Genomic DNA, 13,604 nt, shown 5'->3' on the forward strand with positions numbered 1-13,604 from the left:
TTTGGACCATCCAAAAGTGCCCCCAAAGGAAGGCTTTGGGTACAAGAGAACTCCCCAGGGGAGCCTTTACGCAGCCCCACATGCAACTGGACCCTTCGGGTTCGATTTTTCCGAGCAACCCTAAATATATCCCTAGCCGGCATGGGAGAAGACTGAAAACCCGGGCCCCAGAAAACGCGTTGCAAGCCCCTTTGGACCATCCAAAAGTGTCACCAAAGGAAGGCTTTGGGTACAAGAGAACTCCCCAGGGGAGCCTTTACGCAGCCCCACATGCAACTGGACCCTCCGCGTTCGCTGTTCATGAGCAAACCTAAACGTAGCCCTGGCCGTCATCGGAGACGACTGAAAAATCAGGCCCCAGGAAATGCGTTGCAAGCCCCTTTGGACCATCCAAAAGTGCCCCCAAAGGAAGACTTTAGGTACAAGTGATCTCCCCAGGGGTGCCTTTACGCAACCCCACATGCAACTGAACCCCCCGGGTTCACTGTTCCTGAGCAAACCTAAATGTAGCCCTAGCCGTCATCGGAGACGAGTGAAAAATCAGGCCCCAGGAAATGCGTTCCGAGGCCTTTTCGCCCATCCAAATGTGCCCCCAAAGGAAGGCTTTGGGTACAAGTGAACTCCCCAGGGGAGCCTTTACGCAGCCCCACATGCAACTGGACCGTCCGGGTTCGCTGTTTCCGAGCATCCCTAAACATAACCCTAGCCGGCATGGGAGAAGACTGAAAACCCGGGCCCCAGAAAACGCGTTGCAAGCCCCTTTGGACCATCCAAAAGTGCCCCCAAAGGAAGGCTTTGGGTACAAGAGAACTCCCCAGGGGAGCCTTTACGCAGCCCCACATGCAACTGGACCCTCCGGGTTCGCTTTTCATGAGCAAACCTAAACGTAGCCCTAGCCGTCATCGGAGACGACTGAAAAATCAGGCCTCAGGAAATGCGTTGCAAGCCCCTTTGGACCATCCAAAAGTGCCCCCAAAGGAAGACTTTAGGTACAAGTGATCTCCCCAGGGGTGCCTTTACGCAGCCCCACATGCAACTGGACCCTCCGGGTTCACTGTTCCTGAGCAAACCTAAACGTAGCCCTAGCCGTCATCGGAGACGAGTGAAAAATCAGGCCCCAGGAAATGCGTTCCGAGGCATTTTCGCCCATCCAAATGTGCCCCCAAAGGAAGGCTTTGGGTACAAGAGAACTCCCCAGGGGAGCCTTTACGCAGCCCCACATGCAATTGGACCCTTCGGGTTCGATTTTTCCGAGCAACCCTAAATATATCCCTAGCCGGCATGGGAGAAGACTGAAAACCCGGGCCCCAGAAAACGCGTTGCAAGCCCCTTTGGACCATCCAAAAGTGTCACCAAAGGAAGGCTTTGGGTACAAGAGAACTCCCCAGGGGAGCCTTTACGCAGCCCCACATGCAACTGGACCCTCCGGGTACGCTGTTCCTCAGCAAACCTAAACGTAGCCCTGGTCGTCATCGGAGACGACTGAAAAATCAGGCCCCAGGAAATGCGTTGCGAGCCGCTTTGGACCATCCAAAAGTGCCCCCAAAGGAAGGCTTTGGGTAGAAGTGAACTCCCCAGGGGAGCCTTTACGCAGTCCCACATGCAACTGGACACTCCGCGTTCGCTGTTTCCGAGCATCCATAATCATAGCCCTAGCAGTCATCAGAGACGACTGAAAAATCAGGCCCCAGGAAATGCGTTACGAGCCCTTTTCGCCCATCCAAAAGTGCCTGCAAAGGAAGGCTTTGGGTAAAAGTGATCTCCCCAGGGGAGCCTTTACGCAGCCCCACATGCAACTGGACCCTGCCGGTTCGCTGTTTCCGAGAATCCCTAAACATAGCCCTAGCCGGCATCGATGACGACTGAAAAATCAGGCCCCAGGAAATGCGTTGCAAGCCCTTTTCGCCCATCCAAAAGTGCCCCCAAAGGAAGGCTTTGGGTACATCTGAAGTTCCCAGGGGAGCCTTTACGCAGCCCCACATGCAACTGGACCCTTCGGGTTTGATTTTTCCGAGCAACCCTAAATATATCCCTAGGCGTCATGGGAGAAGACTGAAAACCCGGGCCCCAGAAAACGCGTTGCAATCCCCTTTGGACCATCCAAAACTGTCACCAAAGGAAGGCTTTGGGTACAAGAGAACTCCCCAGGGGAGCCTTTACGCAGCCCCACATGCAACTGGACCCTCCGGGTTCGCTGTTCCTGAGCAAACCTAAACGTAGCCCTTGCCGTCATCGGAGACGACTGAAAAATCAGGCCCCAGGAAATGCGTTGCGAGCCCTTTTCGCCCATCCCAAAGTGCCCCCAAAGGAAGGCTTTGGGTACAAGAGAACTCCCCAGGGGAGCCTTTACGCAGCCCCACATGCAACTGGACCCTCCGTGTTCGATTTTTCCAATCAACACTAAATATATCCCTAGCCGGCATGGGAGAAGACTGAAAACCCGGGCCCCAGAAAACGCGTTGCAAGCCCCTTTGGACCATCCAAAAGTGCCCCCAAAGGAAGGCTTTGGGTACAAGAGAACTCCCCAGGGGAGCCTTTACGCAGCCCCACATGCAACTGGACCCTTCGGGTTCGATTTTTCCGAGCAACCCTAAATATATCCCTAGCCGGCATGGGAGAAGACTGAAAACCCGGGCCCCAGAAAACGCGTTGCAAGCCCCTTTGGACCATCCAAAAGTGTCACCAAAGGAAGGCTTTGGGTACAAGAGAACTCCCCAGGGGAGCCTTTACGCAGCCCCACATGCAACTGGACCCTCCGCGTTCGCTGTTCATGAGCAAACCTAAACGTAGCCCTGGCCGTCATCGGAGACGACTGAAAAATCAGGCCCCAGGAAATGCGTTGCAAGCCCCTTTGGACCATCCAAAAGTGCCCCCAAAGGAAGACTTTAGGTACAAGTGATCTCCCCAGGGGTGCCTTTACGCAACCCCACATGCAACTGAACCCCCCGGGTTCACTGTTCCTGAGCAAACCTAAATGTAGCCCTAGCCGTCATCGGAGACGAGTGAAAAATCAGGCCCCAGGAAATGCGTTCCGAGGCCTTTTCGCCCATCCAAATGTGCCCCCAAAGGAAGGCTTTGGGTACAAGTGAACTCCCCAGGGGAGCCTTTACGCAGCCCCACATGCAACTGGACCGTCCGGGTTCGCTGTTTCCGAGCATCCCTAAACATAACCCTAGCCGGCATGGGAGAAGACTGAAAACCCGGGCCCCAGAAAACGCGTTGCAAGCCCCTTTGGACCATCCAAAAGTGCCCCCAAAGGAAGGCTTTGGGTACAAGAGAACTCCCCAGGGGAGCCTTTACGCAGCCCCACATGCAACTGGACCCTCCGGGTTCGCTTTTCATGAGCAAACCTAAACGTAGCCCTAGCCGTCATCGGAGACGACTGAAAAATCAGGCCTCAGGAAATGCGTTGCAAGCCCCTTTGGACCATCCAAAAGTGCCCCCAAAGGAAGACTTTAGGTACAAGTGATCTCCCCAGGGGTGCCTTTACGCAGCCCCACATGCAACTGGACCCTCCGGGTTCACTGTTCCTGAGCAAACCTAAACGTAGCCCTAGCCGTCATCGGAGACGAGTGAAAAATCAGGCCCCAGGAAATGCGTTCCGAGGCATTTTCGCCCATCCAAATGTGCCCCCAAAGGAAGGCTTTGGGTACAAGAGAACTCCCCAGGGGAGCCTTTACGCAGCCCCACATGCAATTGGACCCTTCGGGTTCGATTTTTCCGAGCAACCCTAAATATATCCCTAGCCGGCATGGGAGAAGACTGAAAACCCGGGCCCCAGAAAACGCGTTGCAAGCCCCTTTGGACCATCCAAAAGTGTCACCAAAGGAAGGCTTTGGGTACAAGAGAACTCCCCAGGGGAGCCTTTACGCAGCCCCACATGCAACTGGACCCTCCGGGTACGCTGTTCCTCAGCAAACCTAAACGTAGCCCTGGTCGTCATCGGAGACGACTGAAAAATCAGGCCCCAGGAAATGCGTTGCGAGCCGCTTTGGACCATCCAAAAGTGCCCCCAAAGGAAGGCTTTGGGTAGAAGTGAACTCCCCAGGGGAGCCTTTACGCAGTCCCACATGCAACTGGACACTCCGCGTTCGCTGTTTCCGAGCATCCATAATCATAGCCCTAGCAGTCATCAGAGACGACTGAAAAATCAGGCCCCAGGAAATGCGTTACGAGCCCTTTTCGCCCATCCAAAAGTGCCTGCAAAGGAAGGCTTTGGGTAAAAGTGATCTCCCCAGGGGAGCCTTTACGCAGCCCCACATGCAACTGGACCCTGCCGGTTCGCTGTTTCCGAGAATCCCTAAACATAGCCCTAGCCGGCATCGATGACGACTGAAAAATCAGGCCCCAGGAAATGCATTGCAAGCCCTTTTCGCCCATCCAAAAGTGCCCCCAAAGGAAGGCTTTGGGTACATCTGAAGTTCCCAGGGGAGCCTTTACGCAGCCCCACATGCAACTGGACCCTTCGGGTTTGATTTTTCCGAGCAACCCTAAATATATCCCTAGGCGTCATGGGAGAAGACTGAAAACCCGGGCCCCAGAAAACGCGTTGCAATCCCCTTTGGACCATCCAAAACTGTCACCAAAGGAAGGCTTTGGGTACAAGAGAACTCCCCAGGGGAGCCTTTACGCAGCCCCACATGCAACTGGACCCTCCGGGTTCGCTGTTCCTGAGCAAACCTAAACGTAGCCCTTGCCGTCATCGGAGACGACTGAAAAATCAGGCCCCAGGAAATGCGTTGCGAGCCCCTTAGGACCATCCAAAAGTGCCCCCAAAGGAAGGCTTTCGGTACATCTGAAGTTCCCAGGGCAGCCTTTACGCAGCCCCACATGCAACTGGACCCTCCGGGTTCGCTGTTTCCGAGCATCCCTAAACATAGCCCTAGCCGTCATCGGAGACGAGTGAAAAATCAGGCCCCAGGAAATGCGTTGCGAGCCCTTTACGTCCATCCAAAAGTGCCCCCAAAGGAAGGCTTTGGGTACAAGTGAACTCCCCAGGGGAGCCTTTACGCAGCCCCACATGCAACTGGACCCTCCAGGTTCGCTGTTCCTCAGCAAACCTAAACGTAGCCCTGGCCGTCATCGGAGACGACTGAAAAATCAGGCCCCAGGAAATGCGTTGCGAGCCCCTTTGGACCATCCAAAAGTGCCCCCAAAGGAAGGCTTTGGGTACATCTGAAGTTCCCAGGGGAGACTTTACACAGCCCCATATGCAACTGGACCCTCCGAGCTCGCTGTTTCCGAGCATCCCTAAACATAGCCCTAGCAGTCATCGGAGACGACTGAAAAATCAGGCCCCAGGAAATGCGTTACGAGCCCTTTTCGCCCATCCAAAAGTGCCCGCAAAGGAAGGCTTTGGGTACAAGTGAACTCCCCAGGGGAGCCTTTACGCAGCCCCACATGCAACTGGACCCTCCGCGTTCGCTGTTTCCCAGCATCCCTAAACATAGCCCTAGCCGTCATCGGAGACGAGTGAAAAATCAGGCCCCAGGAAATGCGTTGCGAGCCCTTTTCGCTCATCCAAAAGTGCCCCCAAAGGAAGGCTTTGGGTACAAGTGAACTCCCCAGGGGAGCCTTTACGCAGCCCCACATGCAACTGGACCATCCGGGTTCGCTGTTTCCGAGCATCCCTAAACATAGCCCTAGCCGGCATCGATGACGACTGAAAAATCAGGCCCCAGGAAATGCGTTACGAGCCCTTTTCGCCCATCCAAAAGTGCCCCCAAAGGAAGGCTTTGGGTACAAGTGAACTCCCCAGGGGAGCCTTTACGCAGCCCCACATGCAACTGGACCCTCCGGGTTCGATTTTTCCGAGCAACCCTAAATATATCACTAGCCAGCATGGGAGAAGACTGAAAACCCGGGCCCCAGAAAACGCCTTGCAAGCCCTTTTCGCCCATCCAAAATTGCCCCCAAAGGAAGGCTTTGGGTACAAGTGAACTCCCCAGGGGTGCCTTTACGCAGCCCCACATCCAACGGGACCCTCCGCGTTCGCTGTTTCCGAGCATCCCTAAACATAGCCCTAGACGACTTCGAAGACGACTGAAAAATCAGGCCCCAGGAAATGCGTTGCGAGCTGCTTTGCACCATCCAAAAGTGCCCCCAAAGGAAGGCTTTGGGTACATCTGAAGTTCCCAGGGGAGCCTTTACACAGCCCCATATGCAACTGGACCCTCCGCGTTCGCTGTTTCCCAGCTTCCCTAAACTTAGCCCTAGCCGGCATCGAAAACGACTGAAAAATCAGGCCCCAGGAAATGCGTTGCGAGCCCTTTTCGCCCATCCAAAAGTGCCCGCAAAGGAAGGCTTTGGGTACAAGTGAACTCCCCAGGGGAGCCTTTACGCAGCCCCACATGCAACTGGACCCTCCGGGTTCGCTGTTTCCGAGCATCCCTAAACATAGCCCTAGCCGGCATCGATGACGACTGAAAAATCAGGCCCCAGGAAATGCGTTACGAGCCCTTTTCGTCCATCCAAAAGTGCCCCCAAAGGAAGGCTTTGGGTACAAGTGAACTCCCCAGGGGAGACTTTACGCAGCCCCACATGCAACTGGACCCTCCGGGTTCGATTTTTCCGAGCAACCCTAAATATATCACTAGCCAGCATGGGAGAAGACTGAAAACCCGGGCCCCAGAAAACGCGTTGCAAGCCCTTTTCGCCCATCCAAAATTGCCCGCAAAGGAAGGCTTTGGGTACAAGTGAACTCCCCAGGGGAGCCTTTACGCAGCCCCACATCCAACGGGACCCTCCGGGTTCGCTGTTTCCGAGCATCCCTAAACATAGCCCTAGACGGCATCGAAGACGACTGAAAAATCAGGCCCCAGGAAATGCGTTGCGAGCTGCTTTGGACCATCCAAAAGTGCCCCCAAAGGAAGGCTTTGGGTACATCTGAATTTCCCAGGGGAGCCTTTACGCAGCCCCACATGCAACTGGACCCTCCGCGTTCGCTGTTTCCCAGCATCCCTAAACATAGCCCTAGCCGGCATCGAAGACGACTGAAAAATCAGGCCCCAGGAAATGCGTTGCGAGCCCTTTTCACCCATCCAAAAGTGCCCCCAAAGGAAGGCTTTGGGTACAATAGAACTCCCTAGGTGAGCCTTTACGCAGCCCCACATTCAACTGGACCCTTCGGGTTCGATTTTTCCGAGAAACCCTAAATATATCCCTAGCCGGCATGGGAGAAGACTGAAAACCCGGGCCCCAGAAAACGCGTTGCAAGCCCCTTTGGACCATCCAAAAGTGTCACCAAAGGAAGGCTTTGGGTACAAGTGAACTCCCCAGGGGAGCCTTTACGCAGCCCCACATGCAACTGGACCCTCCGGGTTCGCTGTTCCTGAGCAAACCTAAACGTAGCCCTGGCAGTCATAGGAGACGACTGAAAAATCAGGCCCCAGGAAATGCGTTCCGAGCCATTTTGGACCTTCCAAAAGTGCCCCCAAAGGAAGGCTTTGGGTACAAGTGATCTCCCCAGGGGAGCCTTTACGCAGCCCCACATGCAACTGGACCCTCCGAGTTCGCTGTTCCTGAGCAAACCGAAATGTAACCCTGGCCGTCTTCGAAGATTTGTGAAAAATCAGGGCCCAGGAAATGCGTTACGAGCCCTTTTCGCCCATTTAAATGTGCCCCCAAATGAAGACTTTGGGTACAAGAGAACTCCCCAGGGGAGCCTTTACGCAGCCCCACATGCAACTGGACCCTCCGGGTTCGCTGTTTCCGAGCATCCCTAAACATAGCCCTAGCTGGCATCGAAGACGACTGAAAAATCAGGCCCCAGGAAATGCGTTGCAAGCCCTTTTCGCCCATCCAAAAGTGCCCCCAAAGGAAGGCTTTGGGTACAAGTGAACTCCCCAGGGGAGCCTTTACGCAGCCCCACATGCAACTGGACCCTCCAGGTTCGCTGTTCCTCAGCAAACCTAAACGTATCCCTGGCCGTCATCGGAGACGACTGAAAAATCAGGCCCCAGGAAATGCGTTGCGAGCCGTTTTGGACCTTCCAAAAGTGCCCCCAAAGGAAGGCTTTGGGTACAAGAGAACTCCCCAGGGGAGCCTTTACGCAGCCCCATATGCAACTGGACCCTCCGAGCTCGCTGTTTCCGAGCATCCCTAAACATAGCCCTAGCAGTCATCGGAAACGACTGAAAAATCAGGCCCCAGGAAATGCGTTACGAGCCCTTTTCGCCCATCCAAAAGTGCCCGCAAAGGAAGGCTTTGGGTACAAGTGATCTCCCCAGGGGAGCCTTTACGCAGCCCCACATGCAACTGGACCCTCCGCGTTCGCTGTTCCTGAGCAAACCGAAATGTAACCCTGGCCGTCTTCGAAGATGTGTGAAAAATCAGGGCCCAGGAAATGCGTTACGAGCCCTTTTCGCCCATTCAAATGTGCCCCCAAATGAAGACTTTCGGTACAAGAGAACTCCCCAGGGGAGCCTTTACGCAGCCCCACATGCAACTGGACCCTCCGCGTTCGCTGTTTCCGAGCATCCCTAAACATAGCCCTAGCCGGCATCGAAGACGACTGAAAAATCAGGCCCCAGGAAATGCGTTGCAAGCCCTTTTCGCCCATCCAAAAGTGCCCCCAAAGGAAGGCTTTGGGTACAAGTGAACTCCCCAGGGGAGCCTTTACGCAGCCCCACATGCAACTGGACCCTCCGGGTTCGCTGTTCCTCAGCAAACCTAAACGTAGCCCTGGCCGGCATCGATGACGACTGAAAAATCAGGCCCCAGGAAATGCGTTGCGAGCCGTTTTGGACCTTCCAAAAGTGCCCCCAAAGGAAGGCTTTGGGTACATCTGAAGTTCCCAGGGGAGCCTTTACGCAGCCCCATATGCAACTGGACCCTCCGAGCTCGCTGTTTCCGAGCATCCCTAAACATAGCCCTAGCAGTCATCGGAGACGACTGAAAAATCAGGCCCCAGGAAATGCGTTACGAGCCCTTTTCGCCCATCCAAAAGTGCCCGCAAAGGAAGGCTTTGGGTACAAGTGATCTCCCCAGGGGAGCCTTTACGCAGCCCCACATGCAACTGGACCCTCCGCGTTCGCTGTTTCCGAGCATCCCTAAACATAGCCCTAGCCGTCATCGGAGACGAGTGAAAAATCAGGCCCCAGGAAATGCGTTGCGAGCCCTTTTCGCCCATCCAAAAGTGCCCCCAAAGGAAGGCTTTGGGTACAAGTGAACTCCCCAGGGGAGCCTTTACGCAGCCCCACATGCAACTGGACCCTCCGGGTTCGCTGTTTCCGAGCATCCCTAAACATAGCCCTAGCAGTCATCGGAGACGACTGAAAAATCAGGCCCCAGGAAATGCGTTACGAGCCCTTTTCGCCCATCCAAAAGTGCCCCCAAAGGAAGGCTTTGGGTACAAGTGAACTCCCCAGGGGAGCCTTTACGCAGCCCCACATGCAACTGGACCCTCCGGGTTCGATTTTTCCGAGCAACCCTAAATATATCACTAGCCAGCATGGGAGAATACTGAAAACCCGGGCCCCAGAGAACGCGTTACGAGCCCTTTTCGCCCATCCAAAAGTGCCCCCAAAGGAAGGCTTTGGGTACAAGTGAACTCCCCAGGGGAGCCTTTACGCAGCCCCACATCCAACGGGACCCTCCGGGTTCGCTGTTTCCGAGCATCCCTAAACATAGCCCTAGACGGCATCGAAGACGACTGAAAAATCAGGCCCCAGGAAATGCGTTGCGAGCTGCTTTGGACCATCCAAAAGTGCCCCCAAAGGAAGGCTTTGGGTAAAAGTGAACTCCCCAGGGGAGCCTTTACGCAGCCCCACATGCAACTGGACCCTTCGGGTTCGCTGTTTCCGAGCATCCCTAAACATAGCCCTAGACGGCATCGAAGACGACTGAAAAATCAGGCCCCAGGAAATGCGTTGCGAGCTGCTTTGGACCATCCAAAAGTGCCCCCAAAGGAAGGCTTTGGGTAAAAGTGATCTCCCCAGGGGAGCCTTTACGCAGCCCCACATGCAACTGGACCCTCTGGGTTCGCTGTTCCTGAGCAAACCGAAATGTAACCCTGGCCGTCTTCGAAGATGTGTGAAAAATCTGGGCCCAGGAAATGCGTTACGAGCCCTTTTAGCCCATTCAAATGTGCCCCCAAATGAAGACTTTGGGTACATCTGAAGTTCCCAGGGGAGCCTTTACACAGCCCCATATGCAACTGGACCCTCCGAGCTCGCTGTTTCCGAGCATCCCTAAACATAGCCCTAGCAGTCATCGGAGACGACTGAAAAATCAGGCCCCAGGAAATGCGTTACGAGCCCTTTTCGCCCATCCAAAAGTGCCCGCAAAGGAAGGCTTTGGGTACAAGTGATCTCCCCAGGGGAGCCTTTACGCAGCCCCACATGCAACTGGACCCTCCGCGTTCGCTGTTTCCGAGCATCCCTAAACATAGCCCTAGCCGTCATCGGAGACGAGTGAAAAATCAGGCCCCAGGAAATGCGTTGCGAGCCCTTTTCGCCCATCCAAAAGTGCCCCCAAAGGAAGGCTTTGGGTACAAGTGAACTCCCCAGGGGAGCCTTTACGCAGCCCCACATGCAACTGGACCCTCCGGGTTCGATTTTTCCGAGCAACCCTAAATATATCACTAGCCAGCATGGGAGAAGACTGAAAACCCGGGCCCCAGAAAACGCGTTGCAAGCCCTTTTCGCCCATCCAAAATTGCCCGCAAAGGAAGGCTTTGGGTACAAGTGAACTCCCCAGGAGAGCCTTTACGCAGCCCCACATCCAACGGGACGCTCCGGGTTCGCTGTTTCCGAGCATCCCTAAACATAGCCCTAGACGGCATCGAAGACGACTGAAAAATCAGGCCCCAGGAAATGCGTTGCGAGCCCTTTTCACCCATCCAAAAGTGCCCCCAAAGGAAGGCTTTGGGTACAATAGAACTCCCTAGGTGAGCCTTTACGCAGCCCCACATTCAACTGGACCCTTCGGGTTCGATTTTTCCGAGAAACCCTAAATATATCCCTAGCCGGCATGGGAGAAGACTGAAAACCCGGGCCCCAGAAAACGCGTTGCAAGCCCCTTTGGACCATCCAAAAGTGTCACCAAAGGAAGGCTTTGGGTACAAGTGAACTCCCCAGGGGAGCCTTTACGCAGCCCCACATGCAACTGGACCCTCCGGGTTCGCTGTTCCTGAGCAAACCTAAACGTAGCCCTGGCAGTCATAGGAGACGACTGAAAAATCAGGCCCCAGGAAATGCGTTCCGAGCCATTTTGGACCTTCCAAAAGTGCCCCCAAAGGAAGGCTTTGGGTACAAGTGATCTCCCCAGGGGAGCCTTTACGCAGCCCCACATGCAACTGGACCCTCCGAGTTCGCTGTTCCTGAGCAAACCGAAATGTAACCCTGGCCGTCTTCGAAGATTTGTGAAAAATCAGGGCCCAGGAAATGCGTTACGAGCCCTTTTCGCCCATTTAAATGTGCCCCCAAATGAAGACTTTGGGTACAAGAGAACTCCCCAGGGGAGCCTTTACGCAGCCCCACATGCAACTGGACCCTCCGGGTTCGCTGTTTCCGAGCATCCCTAAACATAGCCCTAGCTGGCATCGAAGACGACTGAAAAATCAGGCCCCAGGAAATGCGTTGCAAGCCCTTTTCGCCCATCCAAAAGTGCCCCCAAAGGAAGGCTTTGGGTACAAGTGAACTCCCCAGGGGAGCCTTTACGCAGCCCCACATGCAACTGGACCCTCCAGGTTCGCTGTTCCTCAGCAAACCTAAACGTATCCCTGGCCGTCATCGGAGACGACTGAAAAATCAGGCCCCAGGAAATGCGTTGCGAGCCGTTTTGGACCTTCCAAAAGTGCCCCCAAAGGAAGGCTTTGGGTACAAGAGAACTCCCCAGGGGAGCCTTTACGCAGCCCCATATGCAACTGGACCCTCCGAGCTCGCTGTTTCCGAGCATCCCTAAACATAGCCCTAGCAGTCATCGGAAACGACTGAAAAATCAGGCCCCAGGAAATGCGTTACGAGCCCTTTTCGCCCATCCAAAAGTGCCCGCAAAGGAAGGCTTTGGGTACAAGTGATCTCCCCAGGGGAGCCTTTACGCAGCCCCACATGCAACTGGACCCTCCGCGTTCGCTGTTTCCGAGCATCCCTAAACATAGCCCTAGCCGTCATCGGAGACGAGTGAAAAATCAGGCCCCAGGAAATGCGTTGCGAGCCCTTTTCGCCCATCCAAAAGTGCCCCCAAAGGAAGGCTTTGGGTACAAGTGAACTCCCCAGGGGAGCCTTTACGCAGCCCCACATGCAACTGGACCCTCCGCGTTCGCTGTTCCTGAGCAAACCGAAATGTAACCCTGGCCGTCTTCGAAGATGTGTGAAAAATCAGGGCCCAGGAAATGCGTTACGAGCCCTTTTCGCCCATTCAAATGTGCCCCCAAATGAAGACTTTCGGTACAAGAGAACTCCCCAGGGGAGCCTTTACGCAGCCCCACATGCAACTGGACCCTCCGCGTTCGCTGTTTCCGAGCATCCCTAAACATAGCCCTAGCAGTCATCGGAGACGACTGAAAAATCAGGCCCCAGGAAATGCGTTACGAGCCCTTTTCGCCCATCCAAAAGTGCCCGCAAAGGAAGGCTTTGGGTACAAGTGATCTCCCCAGGGGAGCCTTTACGCAGCCCCACATGCAACTGGACCCTCCGCGTTCGCTGTTTCCGAGCATCCCTAAACATAGCCCTAGCCGTCATCGGAGACGAGTGAAAAATCAGGCCCCAGGAAATGCGTTGCGAGCCCTTTTCGCCCATCCAAAAGTGCCCCCAAAGGAAGGCTTTGGGTACAAGTGAACTCCCCAGGGGAGCCTTTACGCAGCCCCACATGCAACTGGACCCTCCGGGTTCGCTGTTTCCGAGCATCCCTAAACATAGCCCTAGCAGTCATCGGAGACGACTGAAAAATCAGGCCCCAGGAAATGCGTTACGAGCCCTTTTCGCCCATCCAAAAGTGCCCCCAAAGGAAGGCTTTGGGTACAAGTGAACTCCCCAGGGGAGCCTTTACGCAGCCCCACATGCAACTGGACCCTCCGGGTTCGATTTTTCCGAGCAACCCTAAATATATCACTAGCCAGCATGGGAGAATACTGAAAACCCGGGCCCCAGAGAACGCGTTACGAGCCCTTTTCGCCCATCCAAAAGTGCCCCCAAAGGAAGGCTTTGGGTACAAGTGAACTCCCCAGGGGAGCCTTTACGCAGCCCCACATCCAACGGGACCCTCCGGGTTCGCTGTTTCCGAGCATCCCTAAACATAGCCCTAGACGGCATCGAAGACGACTGAAAAATCAGGCCCCAGGAAATGCGTTGCGAGCTGCTTTGGTCCATCCAAAAGTGCCCCCAAAGGAAGGCTTTGGGTAAAAGTGAACTCCCCAGGGGAGCCTTTACGCAGCCCCACATGCAACTGGACCCTTCGGGTTCGCTGTTTCCGAGCATCCCTAAACATAGCCCTAGACGGCATCGAAGACGACTGAAAAATCAGGCCCCAGGAAATGCGTTGCGAGCTGCTTTGGACCATCCAAAAGTGCCCCCAAAGGAAGGCTTTGGGTAAAAGTGATCTCCCCAGGGGAGCCTTTACGCAGCCCCACATGCAACTGGACCCTCTGGGTTCGCTGTTTCCGA

This window comes from Anas acuta, chromosome W (genome assembly GCF_963932015.1).
Source record: "Anas acuta chromosome W, bAnaAcu1.1, whole genome shotgun sequence".
Classification (NCBI taxonomy): domain Eukaryota; kingdom Metazoa; phylum Chordata; class Aves; order Anseriformes; family Anatidae; genus Anas; species Anas acuta.